This window comes from Ambystoma mexicanum, chromosome 3p (assembly GCF_040938575.1).
Source record: "Ambystoma mexicanum isolate Mex_15411 chromosome 3p, UKY_AmexF1_1, whole genome shotgun sequence".
In the NCBI taxonomy this organism is placed as follows: domain Eukaryota; kingdom Metazoa; phylum Chordata; class Amphibia; order Caudata; family Ambystomatidae; genus Ambystoma; species Ambystoma mexicanum.
Window position 1 is genome coordinate 1246321946 of NC_090925.1, and position 26805 is coordinate 1246348750.

The following is a 26805-nucleotide window of genomic DNA, read 5'->3' on the forward strand; positions in this document are numbered from 1 at the left end:
ACCTTGGAACTACAAATAAATGCAACAGTCAAGAAATGCTTTTTCCTCCTCCACACGGCAAGAAAAATCCTACCTTTCCTCTCCTTCACGCACCAAACACTTCATGTCAAGAATCGACTATGCAAACAGCCTCTTCCTCGGAATACCAGAATACCTCCTGAAGCAACTACAACGGATTCAAAATACAGTAGCCAGACTACTCCTCAAACTATCCAGAAGTGACCACATCACTCCTGCCCTAAAAATCCTACACTGGCTCCCAGTAAAACATTACATCACCTTCAAAACAAAGTGCATAACACATAGAGCAATCAGGGGACAAGGAGCAGAATTCCTACAAAAGCAAATAACAGTCTACAAGCCAACGACACTGCTCAGGTCAAGCAACGAAATCCGCCTGCAACTAAAACCATACCTTAAGAAAAAACTTGGAGGCACCTCCTTCTACAACTTAGCCGCAAAAACCTGGAACAACATCCCAAAAGAAATAAGAAACACCAAAGATCACCTGAAATTCAGGAAATTACTAAAAACCTGGCTCTTCAACACCACAGACCCAAACTGAAAACCAAAACAACAGAAAGGAAAAATGATGACTAAACTTAAGAGGACACTGACAACTCCCAGAACGGACTAAGAAACTCCCACAACACCTAGACAGGTGACACCAAGAAAAATAGAACACAAGCGACAACCTTAAAGACAAAATCAACAACCACAGCAAATCCCGCCCAACATCCTCACTCGCCCATTAGCTGCTATCAGGTACCACAATGTTATAGAATTGTCAAATGTTAGCAATCACCACACTAACTGAGTTGTGGATATTAGCAGGTACACTGGCCATATGAGTGGGAAAGGAAGACAGGTAAGGTTATGAAGGAACTTGATGGAAGTAGAGGCCTGATGTGAAAGGGACCATGAATACCTGACAAGACCAGATCAGGACAGAGGTGCAGAAATGCTCCCACACCCCATCCTGGGAGATTACGCAAACCCCGTGCCTCAATTCAAGATAGAAATGCCAACTAATCAATTCCACTAACAATTTTCTCCCTCTGCATGTACCTCTCAAACTCCAAAACAAACACAACCACAAACCTACAGCACAACAAACCGCACAAACTTCACTACATTGTAACAACAAAACAACAAACGCACATTGACTCGCACTACAGTACATGATGACGACCGGCCGAAAACACCCCAGGCCCAGCCAACGGAACCACCGGGCTGAGGCCGCCAAGAGCACATCACTGCTTTCTTGCACTTTTCCAGCTTCCCCTCACTAACTCACCCTCCCTTCCTCTTTCAGAGACGCCAGAGCGCCAGGGAACCACTCCGGTGGTGATAGTGCACGGTACAAATGTCCTTTAACATTGACATAGCATGACAGGTGTAGATTCATTGTTTCTAAATCGGGCAATATTTTTATAGTGGTCCCATTTAACATTCCCCGATCACCTGATCAATTTGATTTGAGGTAACATGATCGCAACTTGTAATGGCGCTCAATACCTTTCTATAATTAGCGCCAAATTGGAATAACAACTCCAAGCTAGTATCAATTATATCATTCTTTTCCCCATCTAAATGTAGCAGTATTCTTTAATATTTGGAAGACATGGGGCTTCATTAGGGATCCGGCGCTAAACCATGGTGCTATTAGCACCATGGTCCATGCCGGAGTCCGCCATGGCGGAATGGGGAATTACCACCCCATTCCGAGGTTGGCGGGGCAGTAATTCCCCATGCCGCCATGGCCCTTCCCCATTCCCATTTTTTGCCCCATAGGGCTCAATGGGAATGGGGAAGGCGCTAATTACAGTACCGCAAATTGCGGTACCTTAATTAGCACCAAGGTCCCTTTGCGGGTCCCTACTTTAATGGCTGGTAAAACCATCCGTTAAGGTCGGGTCCCGCGAAGGGACTTCGTAACCAGGCGCTAAGTGTTTAACGGCGCCGCAGCCTTTTACGGCGCCGTTAAACACTTAGCACCTGGGTCATAATGAGGCCCATGATGTCTAAATAGCGATCAGGGTGTTCTGGCGACCTTTATTTTCTATTTAAAGCATTAGCCTGAAAAAAAGTGAGATTTACTGAATAAAATCAAAGGTAGGCCATGGGACGATGAATATATTCTGGTATCACTAGATGTGACCTCCTTATACAGCAGTATCAAACATCAAGAAGAACTCGAAGCATGCAAATATTTTCTGGACAGCAAATCAGTAAGCTTCAAACAGCACAATTAACTGATCTTGACCCTTCTCTGCTTCTGCCTAGAATATAACATCTTTCTTTTCGAAGAACAACGATATAGGCAGAAATGTGGGACCGCGATGGAGGCATGTGTAGCTCCCACTTAAGTCAATTTATACATGTGGTGGTGGAAGCTCACGACAACGTAGTCAGAAAAATATGATCCTCATGTTGGAAAAATAGTTTGCTGGTATTGTTTAATTGACAATCTTTTTCTTATCTGGAAAGACTCTGCCTGACAACTAGAAGAATATATACCAGAATTGAATGATAACTAACAGCAAGTGAGAATTAATATTCTTGTATGCTATCTTGTTTTGCTTTGAGGACTGCCATGTGGAAGGATGTGGCAGGAGAAACCAGTGTGGAAGCACCTTTAGGGGCTGGTTGAATCTGAGTGAGTAGTTTCACAATGATTGTAATCCGTTTTTGGCATGCTTTATGCAATCTTTTGGAGTGGTGATTTTTTTTTCTAATATATATATATTTTTGAAAATGATTTAATCATGTATGTTTTTATATTTTTTGGTGAGCACTGTGTGCTAATCTGGTGTCTGTCCAGTGTTTCTTTTGGCTTCTGAGCTTATTTTATCTCTTCTGGGCTGCATCCAAAGGGTGCCGTCTGTGGGGTGTAGTCCTTTGTTTGTGTCTGGCCTTTTCACAGTCCCACCCTCCCCCTCCAACCCGCCCACCTCCCCTGATTGGTGCATCCACCTGGTTATAACTGACCTTCCCAGGGCAGCCCTTGTCACGATGCACTTCCTGAAACCCCCCCGGCAGGTCCATGGGCCAGGGGGGTTTCGGCTCGGGCCCCCAACAAGCTTAGGCATCCTTTGCATAGGCCCTCTTGGGGCCAGTCCTGGCGCCTTTGGCGCCAGGCTCATACTTAATGGAGACCTGTGCTTGGGAACTACTTTATTTCAGTGCCAGTCAACATGGAGGCATCCACATAGCTTGGCTACTTGGAACCAAGCTATGTGGTATAGTGTTTAGGGTGTGGTAGCCTAGGGACTATTTTACCTGGACTACTTTCTTGATGGTATTTAAACCACACCTGACTTGGATAGCACACTTCGCGTTACTTTGCAATCCTGCAACGTGACGCTCATCGTGTTCAGCTGCATCTGCGAACCTTGGAAGAACAGCATCTGAAAAAACAAAGGACATCGTTAAAAGCAGCAGTTTACCTGTGATTCCACCGCTAGCTGCCCTTCGCTCCTGCAAACAGCATCCAAGGAACAGCGAGCCTCCCGGACCATCGGATCTGCAAAAAGGAGAGAAACAGGACATTAGACATTTTACAATTGTGCCGGAAGCTTACCTCACGAGTCGCCTTGGGACTTCTTGCTCCGGTTGAGCACCGCAACCTACGGGAACAAAAGACAACAGGTTAGCAAAGGCAAGGCATCATAGCGCTGCGCATAGAGCCTACTTACCGCATCAAGGCACTCTCGAAGCACCATCATCTGCCGGCGAGTCCCAATTCAGCCAACGTTTCCACAGCGAACTTCCGCGCACCTAAGGAGAGAGAAAAGAAATTATTTAAATCCAAGAAAGGCATACAGTATAAAAGTAGTAAGACCTACCTGAAAGACTCTAAAGGGCCTGCATCAGTGAAGTAACTAGATTGCACACGCCCACAAAGGACAACGCGCCCCTGCCAAGAAGGCAGGACGGAGAGCACGCCAAAACCCTTAACAAGGTGAGGAAAGGTCCGGGGAGGGGCTGCGGGCATACGGGGTGTTGGGAAGCTCTTAACCCAGTTGCCCAGTCTTGAACATTGCCCACCTGTTTTCCAGGCAGAACTTCTCCGCTGATTATACCTGGGAGCGGGTGAGAAGGGTACCAGAGTGCCCACAGCTGGCTGGCATCCCCGTGGATACCAGGTGAGCGTAACATAACGCGAAGCCCGCCAAACCAATCCACCTGGGTGCCATGGAAACATCAGAATTAGACCAATTGGCCCAATTGTTGGGAGAACTTTGTGCTGAGGTTCACTCTGCCAGACAGGAGACTAACGCTCACCGGAGAGACTTATTGGTCACTAAAGAGCGTACCGAAGATATCAGCAGGCAAGTCTTGCAATCACAAACATGTCAGACGCCTCTACCTGGGAACAACCCACCGATGCAAAATCCTAGCATGTCTCTACTCCGGTACAAGTTGTGTTACCAGGTACAGTTCCTTTGGCACCACCAGAGAGGTTTGCTGGTGATCCATGAAAATACGCGGCTTTCATGAATCAGTGTCGCCTTCATTTTCTCTGCAGGCCGGGAGCATTCCCAAATGACCAAGCCCGGGTAGCCTTTGTTTTATCATACCTAAGTGGCAGCGCCGCAGATTGGTCGGTACCATTGGTGTCCCATGATGATCCTTTATTATATAACTTTGGGGACTTTCAGAGGGAAATGGAAAAACTCTTTGCTCGCCATACCCGAGAACAAGCTGTGGACAATGAACTCCTTTCCCTCCGACAGGGGAATCAGGATTTGTTAACGTACATCGCTACTTTCAACCGATTGGTTGCTGAAGCTAGGTGGCCTGAAAACAAAAGAACTGTGTTGTTTCATCAGGGTTTACGAGGCAAATTAAAAGACGTTCTAGCTCAAGTGGTTAATCCTCCCAGAGATTGTTCTGAATTTTTAGACTTGGTTGTGCAACTGGACCACTGGTTGCAAGACCGAAAAGCAGACCGTTCTACAATGGACCCTCGGCCTGTGTACGTTCGACCTAGAGACAATATAACTCGAGTGCAAGAAAATACAGTGGAGCCCATGCAAATCGGAGGGGTACGACCCCCGCTAACAAAACAAGAGCGAGATAAAAGGAGACAACAACAACTATGTCTGTACTGCGGAGAGTCAGGGCATTTCCTGAAGGACTGCCCAGTGAAACCTCCAAGGAAGGTCTTGGAGCCACGGAAAAAGATGAAGAGAAGGCGTGTCAGTCGGGAAACTACCCAGCTCGGCAAACGTAGAAGTCAGTTTGTCGAGTGAGGGAAAAGAGCCACCGACCTCACACTTTGCAATTCCGGTGATCTTAATTAATAACCAACGGTCGTCAAGAATGCATGCCATTGAAGCATACATCGACAGCGGAGCAGTTGGGAATTATATAGATCAGGACCTGGCTGCAGAGATGGGGCTTCCCCTGTGTTCCAAGCCGACTACAGACAAGGTAACCACGGTGGATGGAACAGAAATCGCTTCCGGACCCGTAACCCAGCGCACAGCCGAGATAACCGTGCTGTGCCAGGACGGACATCGGGAACTTATTTCGTTCGATCTCATCAAGGCACCTCAATTCCGGCTCATACTAGGGATGCCATGGTTAGTTGCTCACAACCCTTTGATTGACTGGCGGGCAATAAAATTAACCTTTCCCAGCGACTGCTCTCCAGGCTGTTATTACCAAGAGCAGAAACCTGCTTTCAGTATCTCTACGACTCCTGAAGTGGCAACTTTGGGAGTGACTAGTACCTTGCCTGAGGAACACCACAATTTCCAGGATGTATTCCAGAAGGACCAAGCAAACATGCTGCCGCCGAACAGGCCCTATGACTGCCAGAACGACCTTGTTCCCGGTGTTCAAGTCCCTTGCGGCAGAATCTACGCTCTCATGGAACCCGAAAACCTTCATCTGAAGGCTTATTTAGACCAGTACCTCGCAAATGGATTCATCCGCCCATCCAAGTCCCCTGCAGCTGGTCCTTTTGTTCTTTGTACCAAAAAAAGAAGGGGATTTAAGAACCTGTATTGACTACCGCGCATTAAACCAGATCACTGTAAATAACCGTTACCCATTGCCGCTCATCCCAGAAATGCTGGACCAGGTCAAAGATGCCCAAATTTACACCAAACTGGGCCTTCGAGGAGCATACCACCTGGTACGGGTCAGAAGCAGAGACGAATGGAAAACTGCTTTCCGCACCAAATATGGTTTGTTCGAACATCAAGTCATGCCCTTTGGGTTATGCAACGCTCCTGCAGCGTTTCAGTATTTCATGAATGACGTTTTGAGAGAGTTAATTGATGTCTGCGCCCTAGTTTACATAGATGATATCTTCGTGTACTCAACTTCAAAACAGGATCATATCAAGCACCTCCGTTCAGTCCTCTCCAAGCTCCGGTAACATCGTTTATATGCAAAGCTGGAGAAGTGCTTTTTTCACGTCACCGAAGTTGAGTTTCTGGGTTTTATTCTTACTCCAGGAGGCATCAGAATGGACCTGCATAAAGTGGACGCCGTTTTGAAATGGCCATCACCAACGTCCGTAAAAGGGGTACCGAGCATGTTGGGCTTTGTGAACTTCTATCGCCGGTTCATACCAGACTTCTCACAGGTCGTACACCCGATCACCATATTGCTAAGAAAAAATAACCAAAAATTTGCCTGGACCGAAGAAGCAGAGAAAGCTTTTCAGGAACTCAAGAAAAGGTTCACCTCCTCACCAATCCTGCGACATCCTCGCCCAGATCTTCCTTATATCGTGGAAACAGATGCTTCTAGCATAGCGATGGGAGCTGTCCTCTCACAAAGAGACCCAGTAACAGGCCAGCTACATCCAGTGGCCTTTTGGTCGAAGAAATTCTCTCCCCCGGAGATGAATTATGCCATTATGGACAAAGAACTCTTGGCGATCAAATCCGCCTTTAAGGCCTGGCGGCACTACCTTCTGGGGGCCAGACACACCATCACAGTTATCACGGACCACCGAAACCTGCAATACCTTAAAACAGCTAAAGCCCAGTCTTCACGCCAATTGCGGTGGGCCCTTTTCTTCGCCGAATACGACTATGTCATCACTTTTCGACCAGGGGTCAAGAATGGAAAAGCTGACGCACTCTCTCGTACAGGCACTGATGACTTGGTATATACGCCCCCAGATCCAGTCCCCATCATACCGGAAGACAAGCTCTTGGGCCTCACTACGGCCTTAACCCAAGTTGAACTGAGAGATAGATTCAACAAATAATGAACCCAGATGTCTTCCTCGCATGGCAAGCACAAGGAGAACAATATTCCATTAAAGATCACTTACCCTTTTTTAAGGATCGGTTGTATGTACCCACCAAAGACTTACAACAACAAATTATTTCAGGTTATCATGATTCCCTGATCGAAGGGCACCCTGGAATCACCAAGACTCTAGCCAAGGTAAAACAGAACTTCTGGTGGCCTGCCTGGCGTAAGGATGTCATCCAATATGTTCAGTCCTGCGGAGTCTGTGCACAAAACAAGTCACAAAAACCATCCGGTCTTCTGCAACCTTTGGACATTCCTCCCACTCCCTGGCACACCCTTTCCCTCGACTTCATCACTGACCTACCTCCCAGTCAAGGCTTTAACACCATCCTGGTAGCCGTGGACTTGTTCTCAAAGATGGCGCACTTTATTCTACTCAAAGGCCTCCCTGACGCACCCACTCTAGCCAAAATGTTCCTGGATGGTATTGTAAAACTACATGGCTTCCCATCAGTCCTGATCTCCGATTGAGGTAGCCAGTTCATCTCCAACTTCTGGAAAAAATGTTGTGCAATGGCACAAATTGACGTCCGGGTATCCACTAGCCATCACCCCCAAATGGACGGTCAGACCGAGAGGACCAACCAGACCCTCTAACAATACCTATGTTGCATGTTACACCATGAACTAAGAGACTGGAAAGATTTGTTATGGATAGCTGAGTACGCATATAACAACTCCTTGCACTCCAGTACCGGACAAACACCCTTTTATACCCTTTATGGTAGACACCCACATACCTCAGAACTAGATGTCCCAACAAGTTTGAAAATGCCAGCAGTAAAAACTCTTCACACCAACATCACTCAGGCTTTCAAAAAGGTCAAAGAACATCTTATTTTCGCCAAAGAAAAACGAAAGCAATTTGCCAACCAACAACGGAAAAAGGCCCCAGACTATCAAGTAGGAGACAAGGTTTGGCTGGCTGCCAAGTTTGTACCCATCAAGGGAACCCAGACTTTTCAACCCAGGTACTTAGGACCTTACACCATCAAGGCAATTATCATTCCAGCGACCGTCAAACTAGACTTACCACCTAACCTACAGATTCACCCAGTATTTCATGTGTCCCTATTAAAACCAATGCAGCCCGGTACATGGATTAGGACACCACCAAAACCCATACTTATTGACGGAGAACCAGAATTCGAAGTCAGAAGCATCTTGGATTCCAAGTATTCGAGGGGGAGGCTATACTACCTAGTTGATTGGAAAGGGTTTGGACCCCAAGACAGATCCTGGGAACCCTGTGAAAACATTCATGCACCACGTCTGATCAGAACATATCATCGCAAATTTTCAACTAAACCAGGGCCGGACAGAAGGAACACCTTGAGAGGGGCCTTGGGGGGGGGGGGGGGGTGCTGTCACGATCCACATCCTGAAACCCCCCCAGCAGGTCCATGGGCCAGGAGGGGTCTTGGCTCGGGCCCCCAACAAGCTTAGGCATCCTTTGCCGAGGCCCTCTCGGGGCAAAGGCGCCAGGTTCATACTTAATGAAGATTTGTGCTTGGGAACTACTTTATTTCAGTGCCAGTCAACATGGAGGCATCCACATAGCTTGGCTCCTTGGAACCAAGCTAAGCGGTATAGTGTTTTGGGTGTGGTAGCCTAGGGACTATTTTACCTGGACTACTTTCTTGAGGCTATTTAAACCACACCCGACTTGGATAGCACGCTTCGCGTTACTTTGCAATCCTGCAACGTGACGCTCATTGTGTTCAGCTGCATCTGCGAACCTCGGAAGAACAGCATCTGAAAAAACAAAGGACATCATTAATAGCAGCAGCTTACCTGTGATTCCACCGCTAGCTGCCCTTCGCTCCTGCAAACAGCATCCAAGGAACAGCGAGCCTCCCGGAACGTCGGATCTGCAAAAAGGAGAGAAACAGAACATTAGACATTTTACAATTGTGCCGGCAGCTTACCTCACGAGTCGCCCATCGACCAGCATCGCCTTGGGACTTCTTGCTCCGGGTGAGCACCGCAACCTACGGGAACAAAAGACAATAGGTTAGCAAAGACAAGGCATCATAACGCTGCGCATAGCGCCTACTTACCGCATCAAGGTGCTCTCGAAGCACCATCACCTGCTGGCGAGTCCCAATTCAGCCAACGTTCCACAGCGAACTTCCGCGCACCTAAGGAGAGAGAAAAGACATTATTTAAATCCAAGAAAGGCATACAGTATAACAGTAATAAGACCTACCCGAAAGACACTAAAGGGCCTGCATCAGTGAAGTAACTAGATCGCACTCGCCCACAAAGGACAATGCGCCCCTGCCAAGAAGGCAGGACGGAGAGCACGCCAAAGCCCATAACAAGGTGAGGAAAGGTCCGGGGAGGGGCTGCAGGCATACGGGGTGTTGGGAGGCTCTTACCCCAGTTGCCCAGTCTTGAACATTGCCCACCTGTGGTCCAGGCAGAACTTCTCCGCTGATTATACCTGGGAGCGGCTGAGAAGGATACCAGAGTCCCCACAGCTGGGTGGCGTCCCCGTGGATACCAGTTGAGCGTAACAGCCCTCTGCCTGGCAGTCCCATCGGCTAAGGGCCCCGAGGCAAAGGGCGGCTTCTACAGTAGCGGCTCCAAGGCGTGTCTACAGGTGTCCGCAGGGGAAGCAAAGGAAGCCAGCAGCCAACAATACTGTAAGTGTGGCATGGGTGGGGTGTAGAGCAATTACTCTACTCCAGAAAGCCCTCGCCACTCTACCTCACCTCTCCATAACGTAGACTGCCATAGAATTACACCATGCATTCATAGAGAGATTTGTGACCACAAGCCTAATTCCATTCTTGGCCTGACTGTAAATGTTGCATTGCATTACGCACTAACACACTAGCCAATGTTAACTAGTGCCACACCTATACAGAAATGTTAAGATTAGCCCGCGTCATCTTTAGACAGGTGTAACAATGTCAACATGCGCCACACCTGGATGGAATTCTTAACATTAGCTTGCGTCACATCTAGACGGATTATTAATATTAGCATGAACCATACTTAGATGGAATTCTTAACGTTAGCTTGCGTCACATCTAGACGGGATTATGAATATTAGCATGTACCACACTTAGATGGAATTCTTAACTTTAGCCTGCGTCACATCTAGACAGAAATGTGAATGTTAGCATGCGCCACACTTGGATGAAACTGTGAATGATGGTAAGTGCAACACTTGATTGGAATTGTGATCACTAGCCTGCCTCACATCTAGACAGAATATTGAAAATTAGCAACGATTGAATAGTGAATGATAGCAAACACCAGACGTAGACATAACTGCAAGGACAGCAATGCCAACTAAGCAATCCACTAACAATTTCATCACTCTGCATACATTTCTCAAACTCTAACCAAACACAACCACAAGCCTAAAACGCAGCAATCCGCACTAATTTCACTACACTGCAACAACAAAACAAACCCCACATAGACTTGCACAACAGCACACGACGACTACCGACCGTAAAACACCCCAAGCCCAGCCAACGGACGCACCGGGCTGAGGCTGCCATAAGCACATCACTGGCCTCTTGCACTTTTCCAGCTTATTCCCACTAACTCACCCCCCCTCCCTCTTTCAGAGCCGCCAGGGGACCCATCCGGTGGTGATAGTGCGTGGTACAAATATCCTTTAACATTAACATTAACAAAAAGGACAACTACACAGCAAACTGTACAGAAAGCAGACGGCTTCGAACTCCACATTACATGCCAGTAGTCATCACCCACAGCATTAATCACAAGCTAACCCTATGGTGAACTGCTTAGAGTAAAAAGGAATTGCTCCAAGATATCAGCTTATGAAGAAGAATCTAGAAATATCACTAACGGATTCAAAGCAAGGGGCTACAAAAATAGAGATATGAATATTGCACGTCAAAAAGCAAGCATGATTGATAGAGGGCAGTTGTTGAAAAATATCAAGAAAAGCAAGATGCAACATTGTGAAGAGGATTTAGTAAGGTTCATCATGCCTTTCTCTAAAAGAGCTGGTAACCTTAGATCCATCTTGAAGAAACACTGGCCGATATTACAAGCAGATAAAGATCTGGCGAGATATGTTCAATCTCACTCTAAGATTACTTTTTCTAAGGCTCAATCTATAAAAGAATGAATTGCATCAAGTGACTCATATGAGAACAAACAAAACTATTGGCTGAAGGGGAAAAGAGGATTCCATAAATGTCAAAAATGTCAAATCTGTGATCAGGCAGTAACAGGAACACGGAGATCATGCATGGCAAAGACAATAAAGAAATCTGGGAAATCAAGGAGTCTATTACATGCACCACAAGATTTGTGGTTCATGCAATATTCTGTCCTTGTAACCTAATATACATTGGTTCCAAGATTTGTCCATTAAAAATATGGATATTGCAACACTACAGAGCTATAAAGAACAAAGATGTCAATTATCCTCTAGCAATGTACTTTGATGAAAAGCACTGTAGTAATGCTTCCCCACTAAAGTATACTGCTTTGGAGCATGTTCATGAACATCACAGTAACGGTAATAGAGAAAGACATTTAAGACATTTGGAATCCAAATTGATTATCAGAAGCCAACAGGTCATAACACAGTTGAAGAACTGGTGGTACATCTGATGAAAAATTGCCCCTATGTCTTTGGGTTGACATCTGTCAATATTTAGTTTTTGGCACTGGGGTAACACCCAACAAGCTGAAACAGTTTTGTGAAGGCCCACTTGGGCTTTAAATGTTTAGCGGCACAGCAGTGCGGGGGTTGGAAAACTACAAGTATTTTTGCATCCAAACATTCGTGGTGGCGATCACCCTAAATTGAGTGCACAGGCAGGGAGATTATGTGGCTATGAGACTGTAGTTTTTAGAGATGATTAGCTATTTTTTTCCGGCTGTTTTAAATATAAGATAAAGGTCGCCAGAACAACTTAATCACTTTTTAGACATCATGTTTTCTAAATATAAAAAAATACTGCTACATCTTGATGGGGAAATAATGATATCATTGATACCGGTATACAGTGATTATATTGAATTCAAAACGACGAATGAAAAAAAAATGACTGAAAAAACTACGAATTCCGAAATAACTAAATTTGAAAAAACGAAAACTGGGGTTGTGAGAGGTAATACTGGTTTTGGGGGTGGAAGAAAAGTGTTATTAAAAATAAAGGGGGGATTTGGGTGGGGACCCCTTCAAAACAACGAAAAATGACTTAGTTATTTTGGAATTAGTTCATATGGATTCGTTATTTTTTAATTCGTTATTATTTCAGTAGTTATGATTACATGTAACCTTCTGGTGTAGATTCATTGTTTCTAAATCAGGCATTATTTTTATAGTGATCCCCTTTAACTTTCCCCGATCACCTGATCAAATTGATTTACGGTTTATGATCACAACTTGTAATGGCGCTCATTACCTTTTTGAAAATGAGAGACATCTTGGAATAACAACTCCAAGCTATAAAAATGGTACCCGATTTAGAAACATTTAATCTACACCTGACGAAGTCTTGATGACAGGGCAGAATGTGTGGTGAGAAAAGGAGTGCTTACTCCATAACTTCTGATATCCTCAGTAAGTCCTGAAGTGTTGTTATTTTTTTACTGAAGTTGTTAAATACATTTGGAATATTTTTCTAAAGCGCAGATCAAGTGCCCTGGTCTCAATTTTTCAATAGCTACCTGTTCTGATTATTTGGATGCAGACATGAGGAGGTGATTGTTAAACGTGTGTGTGTGTGTATATATATATATATATATATATATATATATACACTCACACATACATACATACAAGGCATACATTAGTTTTCGAAAATTGATTAGTAAAGTGTGCCTATTAAAATGTTCTTGATTAGCAAACAGTTATTTCATTAGCTGTTTTGTACTGATATGTATAATGTTACAAGAAGTTATTTCTACCCACGACATAAAATGTGTAGTAATACAGCATTTTTGTGTACCGCTGAAGTAAGCGATTAGTGAGATGAATGTCTGTAAAATGTACAGGTTTGTTGCATGAATGGACATGAATAAATAGATATGTTAAAGTCTCAGTCTATGGCTCTGCAACTGGGTGAAGCTGGTGTTGCACAAGGCAGTGTGTCGTATATTGTATGGTTGCCCAATAATTTTCGGTCTAAGGAGAAGTTCACAAGTTTCATGAATTAAAAAGTTCACAATGTTAGGAAAGTCGTAGCTGGTGACTAATTACATAGTATGGTGTTGCGGCAGGCAGGGTAAATGTCAACTTCAGATGGCCCTTGCCTGTCATTGATGTCAACCTTTTTCAATGCAGCATTCAATGCCACTTTCGAGGGAGGGCAGGGCCACTAAAGGACCTCAATCCCGAGGCAAGTAGGCTCAAGTACGCTTAAGCAGAGCATTCCAACCCTGCACACTCATGAAAGCGATATTTATTGCTCTTGATACTCAAAGCCACATTTAGATGCAATGGAATGTTTTAGTTTAGCCTTACTGTAAAGTATCAATTTACATTTTTTGGAAAGGAATTGCAGGATTGTCTTTTTGAAAAATGAAGTAAGTACATACCAGTATTTGGAAACGGGATGTTGTTTGCTTAATACATAAGATCACTCCCGGTGAGCAATTTTTTGAAAAACAAAGAATTATTCTTGCCTATAATTCCCACGCAGGCCTTTGGCACTTTTAAGAGTGGAGCAGATGGTTACTGCTACACTCTCTCAGTTAGCCCCTTTGAACTTGTAGTGAGAAGAGACCAAATCGTGGAGAAAGCTCTGGGGACAAGAGAGGAATGCAGGCCCAGCTGTGCTTTCATTGAACAGGATATTTAAATAGCTAGCTGTGCTACAAAGTGCCTACTAGATTGCATATAGAGATGTGTATCCTACTTGCATTATTTTGTTAGTATTGCCTTTATTGTTGAGATGATGTCCTTTTGAATCAGTTGCAATTTTAGGATGCGGTTAACTAACCATGTTAGAGTTGTGTTTTGCATTTACGGTTCAGTATTAGTATTGTTGGCATTGCGCATGTAGTTGGATTACAAATGAGCATATAATTCACATAAACCATATCGAGATATATATATCATATATCTGATTTCACCCCAAAAATATCGAGATGTGACTTTTGGTCCATATTGTCCAGCCCTAAAGACAGGTATAGTTTAAGCCTGAAAGGAGATACCAACCTTATGGGCAGCAACCTTCTGATAGTGTGTTCGAGAATTCAAAAGGCCTCTTGCATCTTAGGTTGGAGCCCAGAGTTTGAAGAGGAGCGGTCTGCAATCTTGCTGCTTTATCAGCTGGGCATTACCATCCAAGTCCACTGCAAACTAACTCCATCTTGCATATTTGGTTTTGCAACATGTGATACACGTTTGCAAGGAAACAACCTGATAGAATATCCCAGTCTCAAAAAGTGAACACACTGAGCAAACAAAGCAGTCCTCTTTTCGGGCCTCGAACTTTACGCTAGCCTTTGCCGAGTGACTCTTTGCAAGTAAGAAATGGTGCGATATATGCATGTGGTGGATGGAGGGGGAAAGTGAATTCTACCTGGCTAGTAGCATGCAATTTGAATTTTTTACCCCTGCTTGTTTATGCCTTTATAGCTACAGTAACGAACAAGGAACACGACATCAGCACAATGTTTTATTCTCTCATCCTTGTACATATCACTCTAACTGGGGAGATAACTGTCTCTCGCTTGCACATCCTCTCCATTTGATCATGTGAATCATCTCTCCCTTACACGACTCGCTTCTTCTTGTAATGTGCTATAAATCTCACTGAATGTACTCACTGGATCTTCTCTCTGCAATGTCTTACGAGGACTGCTGCTTTCTCTTTATTTTTTTTCAACTCTTTATTTAAATGTTCACAAAAAGCAAAAAATGCAAACATTGCATGGGTTTCAAAATTATTTCAATTTTCAAAATAACCTAAACATATTTTACCTAAATTATCACATATTATATCACAAGCATCTCAATAAAATCCTTTAAATTCTACTATACACAATAAACTCAACTTCTATAGGACAATAAGATATAATACACAAACTACACAGACAAAACAGGACAAATCGGAAAACACACACACCACAGGACTGCTGCTTTCTAATCACAAAGCCTTGTGGGCCTTGTCACTTCCTGGTGGCAGCAAGCCTGTCTCCCCTCACACTGAGTTAGAAATGGCTGTTCATGTTACGTTCTGCTTCTTCGTAATCCAGTAGGAGTCTGATTTGTAGCCATGTGCCTCTGTTTCTACTGTTGCTTAATCGCTTGGCTTTCACAATGTTCTGGCCCCCTTTCGCCCTCAAACTCCCCAAACCTCCATATACTGTTTCGCTGTATGTCAGCTGAGCTGAACATTGATAAAAGATTATTATGTGAAATAGTTGCCACATGTTGCCTGGGAAATGGTGTAGGATGGACATGGCCGCTTCCCCCCCTCCCCTGATGTTTAGTCACTTGTCTTTGATCTCTGGTTGTTTTAACAGTAATTTGTGGTGCTCTATGTTAAACGCATACTTTACATTTCAACATAAATCTGTTAACAACACTTTAACTTATAACCTGTGATATCTCCCGAGTCAGATCAAATAGCTCCTTATCAAATTAAATGTTCTGCTCACCTGGAAACTACTTTTAACCCCTTCCCCTGGTATCCCATAGATTAATGGATATCCCGAATCTGTGAACCTGAATAATGCCTGGAGTGAGTGTATCCTGTGCTCGCTAAAGTCTTGGGCATATTGGAGAATATTGCACTGGTGTTGTGTGTAGGAATACCCCCTGTAGTGTAGTTGTGTACTCTTGGCTGTATCTGAGATGCAGTTGCCTCCTTGTGGCACCTGAGATGGCAGTAATACTTTAGCTGGGTTATGGAGCCATGCAGATAAAAGTTCACACATTGCATATGGAATGGGCACAATTAAGAAAACATGACCATGGCAGGCACTGAAGAAACTGTAGAGGTCCGTCTTTGAATATTTAGGGATTTGCCCCCTGTAGGTCTGAATTAAAGGGTAAGCTGGAGTTTAGATTTGGCTTAGTTGACCTGGAAATGTTTTGATTGGGATCTTTGTACTATGTATTCCAGGTTACAAAGAACGCAAAGACTTTCTGGTAGGTAGATCTGACTGATCTAGAAGAGTTGTTCTCTCAGTTTTGTGGATTAGTTAGGGTGGGCCGGTGTTACTCAAGCATTTGTGTGTAATCGATAGTGTCTTGAAGGTGATCCTTTCTTTGATTGGGAGCCAGTGGGTATTTTTCCTAGCGGCTGAGATGTGATCTCTTCTTGGGATGTTCAAGGCCGCACGGACGGAGTTATTTTGAATTGTCTGCAGTTTGTTTATGTTCTGTTTAGAGCTACCGGCATACAGAACATTACAGTAATCCAATTGTGCACCTGTAATGGCTCTGGCGATGGTCACGCAGTTCTCAGGTGTGAGTAATTGTCTGGCGGCGGTGAGGAGCTTGGCTGCGTAAATTGCCGATGAGGCGACAGCACTTACTTGTTTGGTGAGGGAGAGGGCAGAGTCAAGGTGGACGCCCAGCGTTTTTACAGAGTCTGAGACCGGGATGAGAATTCCGTCTATGGTAAAGGAGGAGTATTGTGAACTGAGCTTCTGTAGACGGGCAGGTGAACCTGTGACAATTATCTCTGTTTTTTCATCATTGAGACAAAGGTGGTTTGTAGACATCCTGATTTGGGTGGTGGAGAAGATGTTGAGAGTGCAGGAGTTCTCTTCGTAAGAACCTGACAGTGGGATCAGGATTTGGGGGTCATCAGCATAATTGGTGTATGTTATGCCGATGCCATCAAGAATGTCAAAAAGCTGTTTAGTTTAGTGAACATGTTGTATGTGGATGGGGAGACGCAGGAGCCTTGGGGGACGCCGCAAGGAATGAATATAGGGGGTTGCATTAGCTGTGTCGGAACATACTCTCATGGTTCTTCCATTGAGGAAGGAAGTCATCCAGGCAGTGGACTTTTCTGAGAAGTTGACTGAGGAGATGAGATGGTGGCAAAGGGTAGCGGGGTCGACCAAGTCAAAAGTGGCAGAAAGGTCGCGGAGGAGGAGCATGGCTGGTTTGCCCTCATCTCTGAGCGAGTGTAGCTGGATTTTCAGATCAAGTAGGGCAGATTCTGTGCCGTGCCCTGGGCGGAATCCTGATTGTCGGATGCCTAAGATGTGGTTGGTTTTGAGGTAGGCTTGAATCTTATTGTATGCTGCTCTATCTAGGACCTTTAGCAGGAAAGGCACAGTGGTTATGGGGCGGTAGTTGTTGGGTAGGGAAGGGTCAAGATAGGGTTTTTTGAGGAGCGGATGAACCAAGGATTCCTTAAGGCTGGCGGGTACTTGGTTAACTGGGAAAGAGGAGTTAGTGAAGGTGGTGATGAAGGGTCTGAGAGATTCAGCGCAGTCCTTGATTATAGATGCTGGCCATATGTCAGCCTTGCAGTATGAGTGTTTGCGGTTGTTGATAATTTCCTCAGTTTCGGATTCTGATATGTCTCTGAATTGGAAGGGGAGTGAGGTATGTGTTATAACAGGGAGATGCAGTGTGGTGGCTGAGGTTTTGGCTAATTTGAGTTTAATCTTTTGCTGGAGTAAGTGAATTTTGTCTCTCATGGTGCTCTGAATGTTACTGCACCATGATTCGTCTTTATGAATGATATCAGGGTGAGAGGTGGGTGTTTCGAGCTCCCTGAGGATTTTAAAGAGTTCTTTGGTGTTTGAGTTAGCTTGTTGGATTCTTGTGTTGTATGCTAGGGCTTTGGCTGCAGTGATTGCTAGTTTGAAATCTCTTGCGAGGTTCAGTAAAGCTGTTTTGGAGTGGACCGTGGGGTCTTTTTTCCAGGACAATTCAGCTTGACGCTTTTCAGTGCGTAATGCTTGTAAGTCTGAGTTGAACCAGGGGTTGAAGTGGCAGGTTGGTTTGGCTTTCCTGGGGAGAAGTGGTGCTACATGGTTAATGGCATTGGTGAGCGTGCTGGTATAGAGGTTTGCTAATCCTTCAGGGTCTGTAATGTGGCAGGATTCTGTGCTGAGTGGTTTGAGGTGGGGGAGATGTACTCTTTGGACATTTTACATGTGCTACTTGTAAAGGTTGGAGGGAGAGGGAGCCAGCAGCTGGTGGCTGTTTCAGTGTAGAGAATGAGAATTATGTGATATGGTGGTCAGACCAAGGACAGGTGATGTTGAAGATTGTTGATCTGGCTGTTGAGGGCTGCAACCCAGTCAAGGGTTCTACCCTTGTCGTGCGTGGGTGACGATATGCAGTGTGTGAAGTTGAGGTCAGTTAAGGTGGAGGCTGTGGAGGTGGCGGCAGGATCTGAGGGGTCTAGATATCCTAAATTGAAGTCACCTAGGATGATGACTCTGGAGGTGGGTTTGATATTACTTATGGTGTGGGTGAGATTTTCCTCAAAGGCTTCGATGGGTCCTGGTTGGCGGTAGAGGATATGCATCGTGATGAAGTTTGTTGGGGACTTGGTCAGTTTGACTACAAGATTTTTGCAATGTTCGTAGGTGGATATCTGTGAGGGCCCGATTTGGAGGGTTTCCATGTAAATGACCTCCTCGTGGGGTGAGGCGGTCAAATCTCAATATGGTGAATCCATCAGTTATAGCTAGGGATAGAGCAGGGCCTAGGTTTTGGTTAACTATCAAATCATTTATGTCTAAAGAGTGGGCAGGGAGTGACCTAGCATTTGAGGGCTCCAAGGATCTGTGGGGGGGGGGGGATTTGGCCACAAAGGGAGCCTGGTCAGTGATGACATTCTTGGGGCTTAGGGAATGGTTATGTAAGTGCGCAGGACCTGGGGGGGTTATGGCGCATGTATCGTAAGTGCATGAATGAGTGAGTGAGTGGGGCCAGTTGGGAGTGTGATGGGTGCGAAGTAGATGGGCCTGAAGTGTGGCTGCTAATATGGTACGCAGTGATATGGGGGTAAGATTGTGCCTAGCGGAACAGGAACGTAGGGCAAGGTGGGAGTTTCTACGTTCAGTAGATGCTGGGATGTGGGAGGGGGGACACCTAGTGGTGCGCATGCCCAAGTGAGCGTTTCTTAGATTCTGGGGGCGTGTGTGGGAATCCTTTGCTGGTACGGAAATTAGGTGGTTGTGACTAGCTGCATTAGTGGGTGGTCAATAGTTGAAAGGTAAGCCTCCGGGTGAATTCTGTGCAGCGGATGCGGGAGGGGGCTTGGGGATAGTCGGTAGTGGTGTGTGGGTCCTGCAAGTAGTGATCCTTGGAGGCATAACGGGGGTGAGCAGGAGCTACCAGGAGCTGCGGTAAAGGGGTTGGGGGGGGCTTTTGGGCGTTTGTGTGTTGCGACGCAAGTTGGGAGGGATTGGGTGAGTGTTGTGGTTGGGAGGGGTGTGTTTTGGGAGGTGACTGAGAGTTGCGGTGGATTTGGCAGGTGTTACTCTGCTGCATGGGAGAACCTAGCAGTTGTAGGCAGGCTTGGTGAGAGGCTAGCGTCCTCCTTGTGTTGCAAGAGGACTATGAATCCAGGGGCTGCGGGCCAAGAGAGGGGAGGAAAGGGGTGGGCCAGGGGAGTGTACAGCAGCATGGTTTGCAGACATGATCGGGAGGCGATCGGGTAATGCAAAGCAAGCCTCCGGACCGGAGAGATGCGGCAGGGTTATCTTTACTAAGGAGATGCGTCTCGTGGGCAGTCAGCAATACATCCAAAAGTTAGTAGGTCTATTGATCGAATTATTGTTGTTCAAACTATGTTGGTTAGAAATTTCCTGCTTGATTTTTGGCCAATGAAATGTAGATGGTAAGTTGGAATCAGGCAAAATTGGTGGTGTGGGGGCTGGTGAAGGGGCCGGATAGGGTTAGATATGGAGTGTGGGGTTACAGTCTCTTTTTTAATGTATAGTCCAGTCTTCCACTTCATACACCCGCTGCCCCTATCTATATACTAGCCCCTTTAACCTCACTCACCTGTTTATTTTGGGATAGTTCGGATTTTGAAACCTGAAACCTTAAAAGTGTTAGACTGCCAGTCCGGCTTTGTCCCTTTAAGAGGCACTGAACTGGCACTCTTTGATGTAAAGGACTCCATGGTCTCTTGATGTTTTTTGGTTTTGACAGCGGCTTTCAACACTTGGACGCCACAATCCTTCGGCAGCAAATAACAGGTGCATCTGCAAAGGTCACCAATGCCAGGATAGCATCCTTTCTGAATAATAGAATCTCTCCGTTTAAACTGGGCAAATCGCATTCCGAACCAGTTGAAGCAAAGTATGGTGTGCCACAGGGAACCTGCATTCCCTGATTTTATCTAACCTGTATGTGAAACCTCTGCACAATATTCTGACCAATCTTGGAATAGAATTTCAAAATTACGCAGACTATATGGAGATTGTCTTTAAATTGGATAATGACCCTCAGTCCAACTACAGGAAAATCCAACACGTGTTCCCATCAATAGAATCTTGCCTGGCGTAAAAATAGACAAAACTAGGATTATACTCACTATTCCACCTTCAATATACCCCGTAGTATTGGAAGCCTACCCAGACGTTTATTTGACAGAACACGTGATTAAACCCTCCCATCTCGCTTATACACTTCGGTACACTTATTTTCAACAGTTGTTGCTTCGCCAGATTAGACCATTTCTGTCAGAATCTCATAGTGAGACGTTAGCAAGGGCTATTGTGGGCTCAAGTGTGGACTATTGCAATGCTCTCTGTGCAGGTGCCACCAAAGCAACAAATCACTGCCTGCAACCTTTGCAAAATACTGCAGCGCGCATTGTCATGAATGTACCAAAAAAGGGCCCACATCTTGCCTATTCTTGGAACCCTTCATTGGCTTCCTATTAAAGCCAGAATCACTTTTGAGCTAGCAACCATTGCACATAATGCATTATTCGGTAATGCTCCCCACTATTTAAAGAAACATCTGAAATGGCACACTGCTTGCTGTCCTCTTAGGCTTCCGTATAGATGCACTAATCGGACCAGAGCATTGGGCGGTCCAGGGGCCATCCGTGTTGCAAAACTCTGGGACATCTTGCCAGTGGATCTTGGCAATATTAAAGATCATCTTATTTTTAGGAAACGCATCAAAACCTTTCTATTCCACTGAACTACTGTTTCTAGCTTTGCTGTAGCTGAGCGCTGAGATAATAGAATTGTAGCACCATTACCTTGTGCATATACCCCTCTCAGATGTAAGCAACACTATACGATATGCAATTTGTCTTGAATTAAGTTCTCCAATTCTTCCTCTCTGGCTCTCCGCACCAACAAATTGCATAAAACACCATTGTGATTGTCATTGAATTGGTTGATCAGCTACAGTATGAATGGGTCCAATCAATGCTGCATGTGCACATGGCGCTGGTCCAAGGGAAATAATGACTGCCCTGGAAATTCAGCTTTTCAATGGAGAGAAGGACTTCTCCTTAGAGAGCTGTCCAGTTGGGCGGCAGCAGCATAGGAAAAGCGGGGAGTGTAGATTGGCATGAGACAAATAGTCTGCTGCCGTCCCAGAGTTGGCCTGGAACCTTTTCTGAATGCCGGCCAAGGAACCAAGTGTTGCTCTGGAGATGGTTGCATTTTTGGCATACTTTGCAAAGAGGGGCCCTTGATTTTGCAAGAGCTTAAAAGGTTTGAGTCATACTATATCAGTTTCTCGCTGGAGATAACCTGTACATGTCATCTGGCTAATCTTGATTGTTGACTGTAAAGTGAGGGGTGTTTGTGTCTGTTCTGGTAATAATCTGAGCCGGCCGCCAAATTCCGTAATGTTTGAGGAGTCTCTGAAGTCCCTGGAGCGGAGTGACCCCACCTCCCACGCACCCCACAGTCCAAACCCCACTGCCACCACCTTATCCGGAAAGGTAAACCGATGAGCGGGCTGCAGCCTGCCCTCGGAACAGTCTCTGCATGAGATGCCCCCTTGAACTGCACATGCCTCTTTGTTTGCTTGGTATTCCACAAAAAGCTTGAGGTGCCACTGCTTCTTGCATTAATACCTGTCTGAATCCTGACTTTGCCATTAAAACAATGATTTCAGGGGTAGGTACTGTTGGCTATGGTGAAGTTGAAAAGAAATGGTGAATGAGGGGTTTTAAATGGTCCTCTTCCTCCATAAATATGCTGCCCCTGAGCAGGTCTTGTTAAACGTCAATGCGCTATGTTTCGGAGCATGCGTCGTCTAGAAGAAGGTTAGCAGGGGGCGTTGTTGACTTCAATTTTCCCGATACAAGCAAGACTAGTTTGTATCCTCCTTCCCGCTGGTCTGGGGAAGTTGCTTGGCTGGCCACAATCTGCCCAGAACTAATACATTTTAAAGAGAACCCTGTCTGCCATGAGCCCGGAAACAGCCTGTGATGAATCCTACAGAGTCCTCACAGAAACCATAACTAAACTCTCCTCCCTGGTGATCAGGGAAAGGCAGACATTTCCTAACCCTGGAGGTGGTATTAGCGGGGAGGATCAACTGGGAGGAGAAGGGCCCCAGGGAAACAGGAGGACTCGGTTGGGTGAGATACAGTATTCGTCTTCCTCAGGGAAGGAAATATCATTGATACCAGAATATGTAATGGCTTGCTGTCGGAGAGAGCTTTTATTTCCCCTAGCTAACTATCTGAATGTGGGTGAAAACAATCATAACCAGTTATGTATTGGGAGTAATAAAACTCCTTTTAAAGTCACTGACATTGCATCCATTCCTTGACTGTATTTAATGCTACTGTATAATTTCTGTGTTTGCTGTAACCTTCCAATGCAACTTTATACAAATGCAACCGAAGTAATGCGCCCAGATACCTGAGAGCTAGGTGCGCTATTCAAATGTACAAATAAATATATTCCCAGGGGAATAATGAAGATGAGTCTTTAAATATTACCAATTTAGACCATGAAAACCCTCATTCCTCTGTAAAGCCAAATCCTTCATTGAATCCTTGTAATACTCCTTTAGGGAATACAAATAAGGAGAGAAAATAACTTGGTATTGGTATTTCTATTAGAAAAGCTGATTTTGACATTGTGGACTCAAAGTCCCACAATGCCCAAAGTACTGAGACGAAGAAGAGGGCTGCGGAGGCAGGAGACTGCAAGTTGCAGCCTATTAGTGGTAATGACCCACACCTGAGGGAGACTGGGAGGCATAAAAGGCCCCATCAGGTGCAGGCCATAAAGAAGAGCAGTAGCAGGAGGTGGAGCAGTTGTGGTACCTCTCCGTGGCAGCAGAAGCAGAAGTTTGAGGAGAGCAGAGACCACTGTTGTGTGCCGAATAGATGGCGGTTCTGGGAGGGACTCTGCTGTCCGAGTCCTTGATTGCAGAGTTTGCGCAGCGGGAAGCATTGAGAGTGACGGCTTTCCCCTGATGTTCGCAGCAGCAGAGGTTGCGCTGCGGGATGCACGCAATTTGAAAGCTTTCCCCACCGTCAATTGAGCTCTAGTGGCAGGTGAGCACCGAGAGCCGTGGGAGCAAGGAGATCTCCTTTATCAACTTGCGCGAGACGCCGAGAAGGAGAGGTTCCCGAGCCGCACAGGAAAGTAGAAGCAGGGGACTTGAAGGCAATGAGGCAAACGGACACGCACGTCAGACCGGTTGAGTTCACTTGTTAATTGTGACACTGGAGCACTCCATAACCGCCTACTTGCCAAATACAAGGGCCTTAAGCATAAAAGTAACACAAACAAAGTGGGAAAAAAACATTTTTTGAATACCAAACTGATATATAGCAGACCAATTATTCTTTTGTAAACCAAGCTGACTCAAACAAGAGCAGGTGGCCGAATAATAACTTAATCATCAGACCAGAAGGGTGTGATTGTTTCTATGTGGGTCAGATTAAAGGCCAGTAAATACAGAGGACAATAACCTGAGAAATCAATACAAACAACTATTGCCAAAGCCAAAAGAGAATCATACCAAGGCACGGTATAAAGAACCAACATTGCCAAAGCCAAGAGAGGGCCATTGTAACGCCCCCCTGGTTCCCACGGGGCGCTGATCTAGTCTGGATTACTGCGGCCTCTTCTAGCGTGATGCGCAGGACCCGGAACACCGATTGGACAGGACCTCCAAATCGTGCTTCCTTGGCCCGTAGGAATATCCTTCTGCTGATGAGAAAGGGGATTAACAGCCTGCAGAATGGTGTGCTATCTCCCTCCTTCCCCCCTCCGTTCCTCTCTATTCCTCCAAACCTGGTTTAAGCTCACCTTATGGTTTGGAAGGTTGAACTCTCCATCCTGCTTCTGGTGCAGGGGCGTGCGTTCGTCCAGTTACTTCACTGGTTTTCAGAATGGCGCTGGCAAAATCCACTTGACATTCCTGAGCGATGCGCCGTAAGTATGAAAGTTCAAAGTTCAAGTGAGGCCCCCTTTATGCTGTCTTTCTCACCTGTGATCTGTCCTTTATTTCAGGTGCAGAATGAAGGTGATGCGTCGAGAGGTTAACCTGCCGAGGTGAGTAGTAATGAGGGCGATCCCTCTAGATGTCCTTATCATTCCTCTGAAATGTCTCTAGTCCTTTCTCCATATGGGCCGGGGTACGGTACCTGCCAACGGGGCGGCGCCGACCCGAAATGTGGAAGAAAAGCTGGTCAGTATTATGGCTGTTAATCAGGCTTTCCTTCTGTGTGTCCTTCTGCTCACCTTTTGTTTCTTCCTCTCTCCCCTAGGTGCAGAGATGTGGCGTCCGATGCTGACAGCCGCGATGGAGCCGGGAGATGTCTCGAGGACAGGACAGGTGAGTGAAGCGTGGCGCTGCAGCGAGCAACGCAATGCTTTTAAATTAAAGTCTTCCTTCAGGGATGCTGGCGAGAAGATTCCGGATGCAGGTAAGAAGCTTGAAATCCTTGGTTTTCACCTTTCTCTTCTCTTCCTTCCTTGCAGGTCTTCCAGGTTCAAGACGGGCGTGGCTGTAGTCCAGGAGCAGGAGCAGACACGGTGAGCGTTAAGCTGCAGGAAGCAGAACAACGCGAAGCACGAGCTGCTGTCTGGGCGTGGCTTAAATAGCCTCCAAAGAAGTCCCAGGTATGTATCCTTCCCCAACTAGGTGTGTATCCTTCCCCGGCCACGCCTGAGTGAAAAAATAGTCCCTATGAAAAAATAGTCCCTTTCAGGTCTCAGGGAGGCCTGAAGCGTGCAGCATGGTCTGCATCAGGTAAGTGCACAAAACACCTCCCTTTATGAGCCTGGCGCCTATGGCGCCAGGACAGATGTCCAACATGAGCCTGGCGCCAAAGGCGCCAGGACTGAGTCCAAAGAGTCCCTATAAGGGGCCGCTGGGCTTTTACCCGAGGGCATGATGCCTGCTTCCGGGGGTGCTGGGCCTGGCCTGATGCTCCGGGGGTAGGCAGCATGACAGCCATTAAGAATTCAAGTGTTTGTAAAACATATTGCTCATTTCTAAAGTAAGTCATAAAATGAGTTTGCTTAAACCCTCATTGCCAAATCCAAAGAAGTATAAGAGTAAGAGAACCATTGTCAGCATTTGGTTAATGTGGAAGTGGGGAAACAAGAGGGCTGCTCTTCTGACAGAAGGTATTCAGGAGGAGTGGAGCATAACCTGCATTGTGTGTGGCAATCACAAGTGTGTAACAACCAGCACCTGTGTGTTTCTTGTTTTCTCCGAAGACCTACTTAAACTTGATGTTCTGAAGCAAAAGATATTGCCAAATTGTTGGAAGATAACCTTTACCACACAAGTACTTGTAGTTAGTAGTTTTATTCTGTCCTGACAGGAGAGTACACCAGGGCAGAGAACCTTGTAGTAGTAGTAGGCCTCGCAGGTGAGTGGACCAGGTGGAAGTCATTGAAGTACTGTGGTGTGGTTAAAGGTCTTGAAGAAGAAGCGGCAGAACCACTAACATATTCTTGTAAATTGTTACAGAATCATCCTGGCAAATGAATATCGCTGAAGCGAGTGTTGTCTGAACTGCTGCAGAATTATCTTGACACATTTTGTGTTGATCCTAATGAACTATGGAAGTATTCTTTGTTTATAAGAAGTTATTGTGAGCTCTTTGCACAAGTGGAAAGAGGAAAACCTTGATAAATATTTTTAAACTGTTGGTTGAATTGAAGCTGGAACTTTGGTTGTCAAGTTGGAACCAAAAGAACTGAATAGGAACTTTGTGACGCAACAAGATTTTTTATCCCTTTGGAACGATTTAATAGAATCCTGCTTGAATATGGGGAAGAGGAATTCACCAAGATTATAAGGAGAGACAGTTATCAGGTTGTGGATATAACTGTTAAATTTGTTATATATGACTTTAAGTTGTACAAGTCTGAGGGACAGAAACCTTTTGTTAGTGCTTCCTTTAGTTTATTTTAGGCAGGAAAATCCTCGTCAGGGTAGGGATGAGTGAGGCATTTATCCAACCTATTGAGGTTAATAAAATTGCATCTTTTGAAAAATCTTTACTAAGTTGTCCACCTCACATTTCCGACCCCTCACACGCACTGCCCTTTCCTGGATGGAGCTTTGTCACAGTGCTAGGTGCTCCTACATCATGGATTACACCGACCTCCTGTCTTGTG

At 45.5% G+C, this 26805-nt stretch overlaps 1 protein-coding gene across 3 annotated transcripts in view; it reads left to right on the forward strand.

The window, feature by feature from the left end:
* The window catches only part of LOC138581406 (E3 SUMO-protein ligase ZBED1-like), a 161005-nt gene that overhangs the window by 51115 nt on the left and 83085 nt on the right, over positions 1-26805 (forward strand). Inside the window, exon 2 of one of the 3 annotated variants that reach the window (XM_069652721.1) lies at positions 2590-2659. The exons of the other annotated variants lie outside the window; for them this stretch is intronic. The gene's annotated coding sequence lies outside the window, so the exon portion shown is untranslated. The remainder of the gene's footprint in view (positions 1-2589; positions 2660-26805) is intronic. 3 annotated transcript variants of the gene reach the window in all.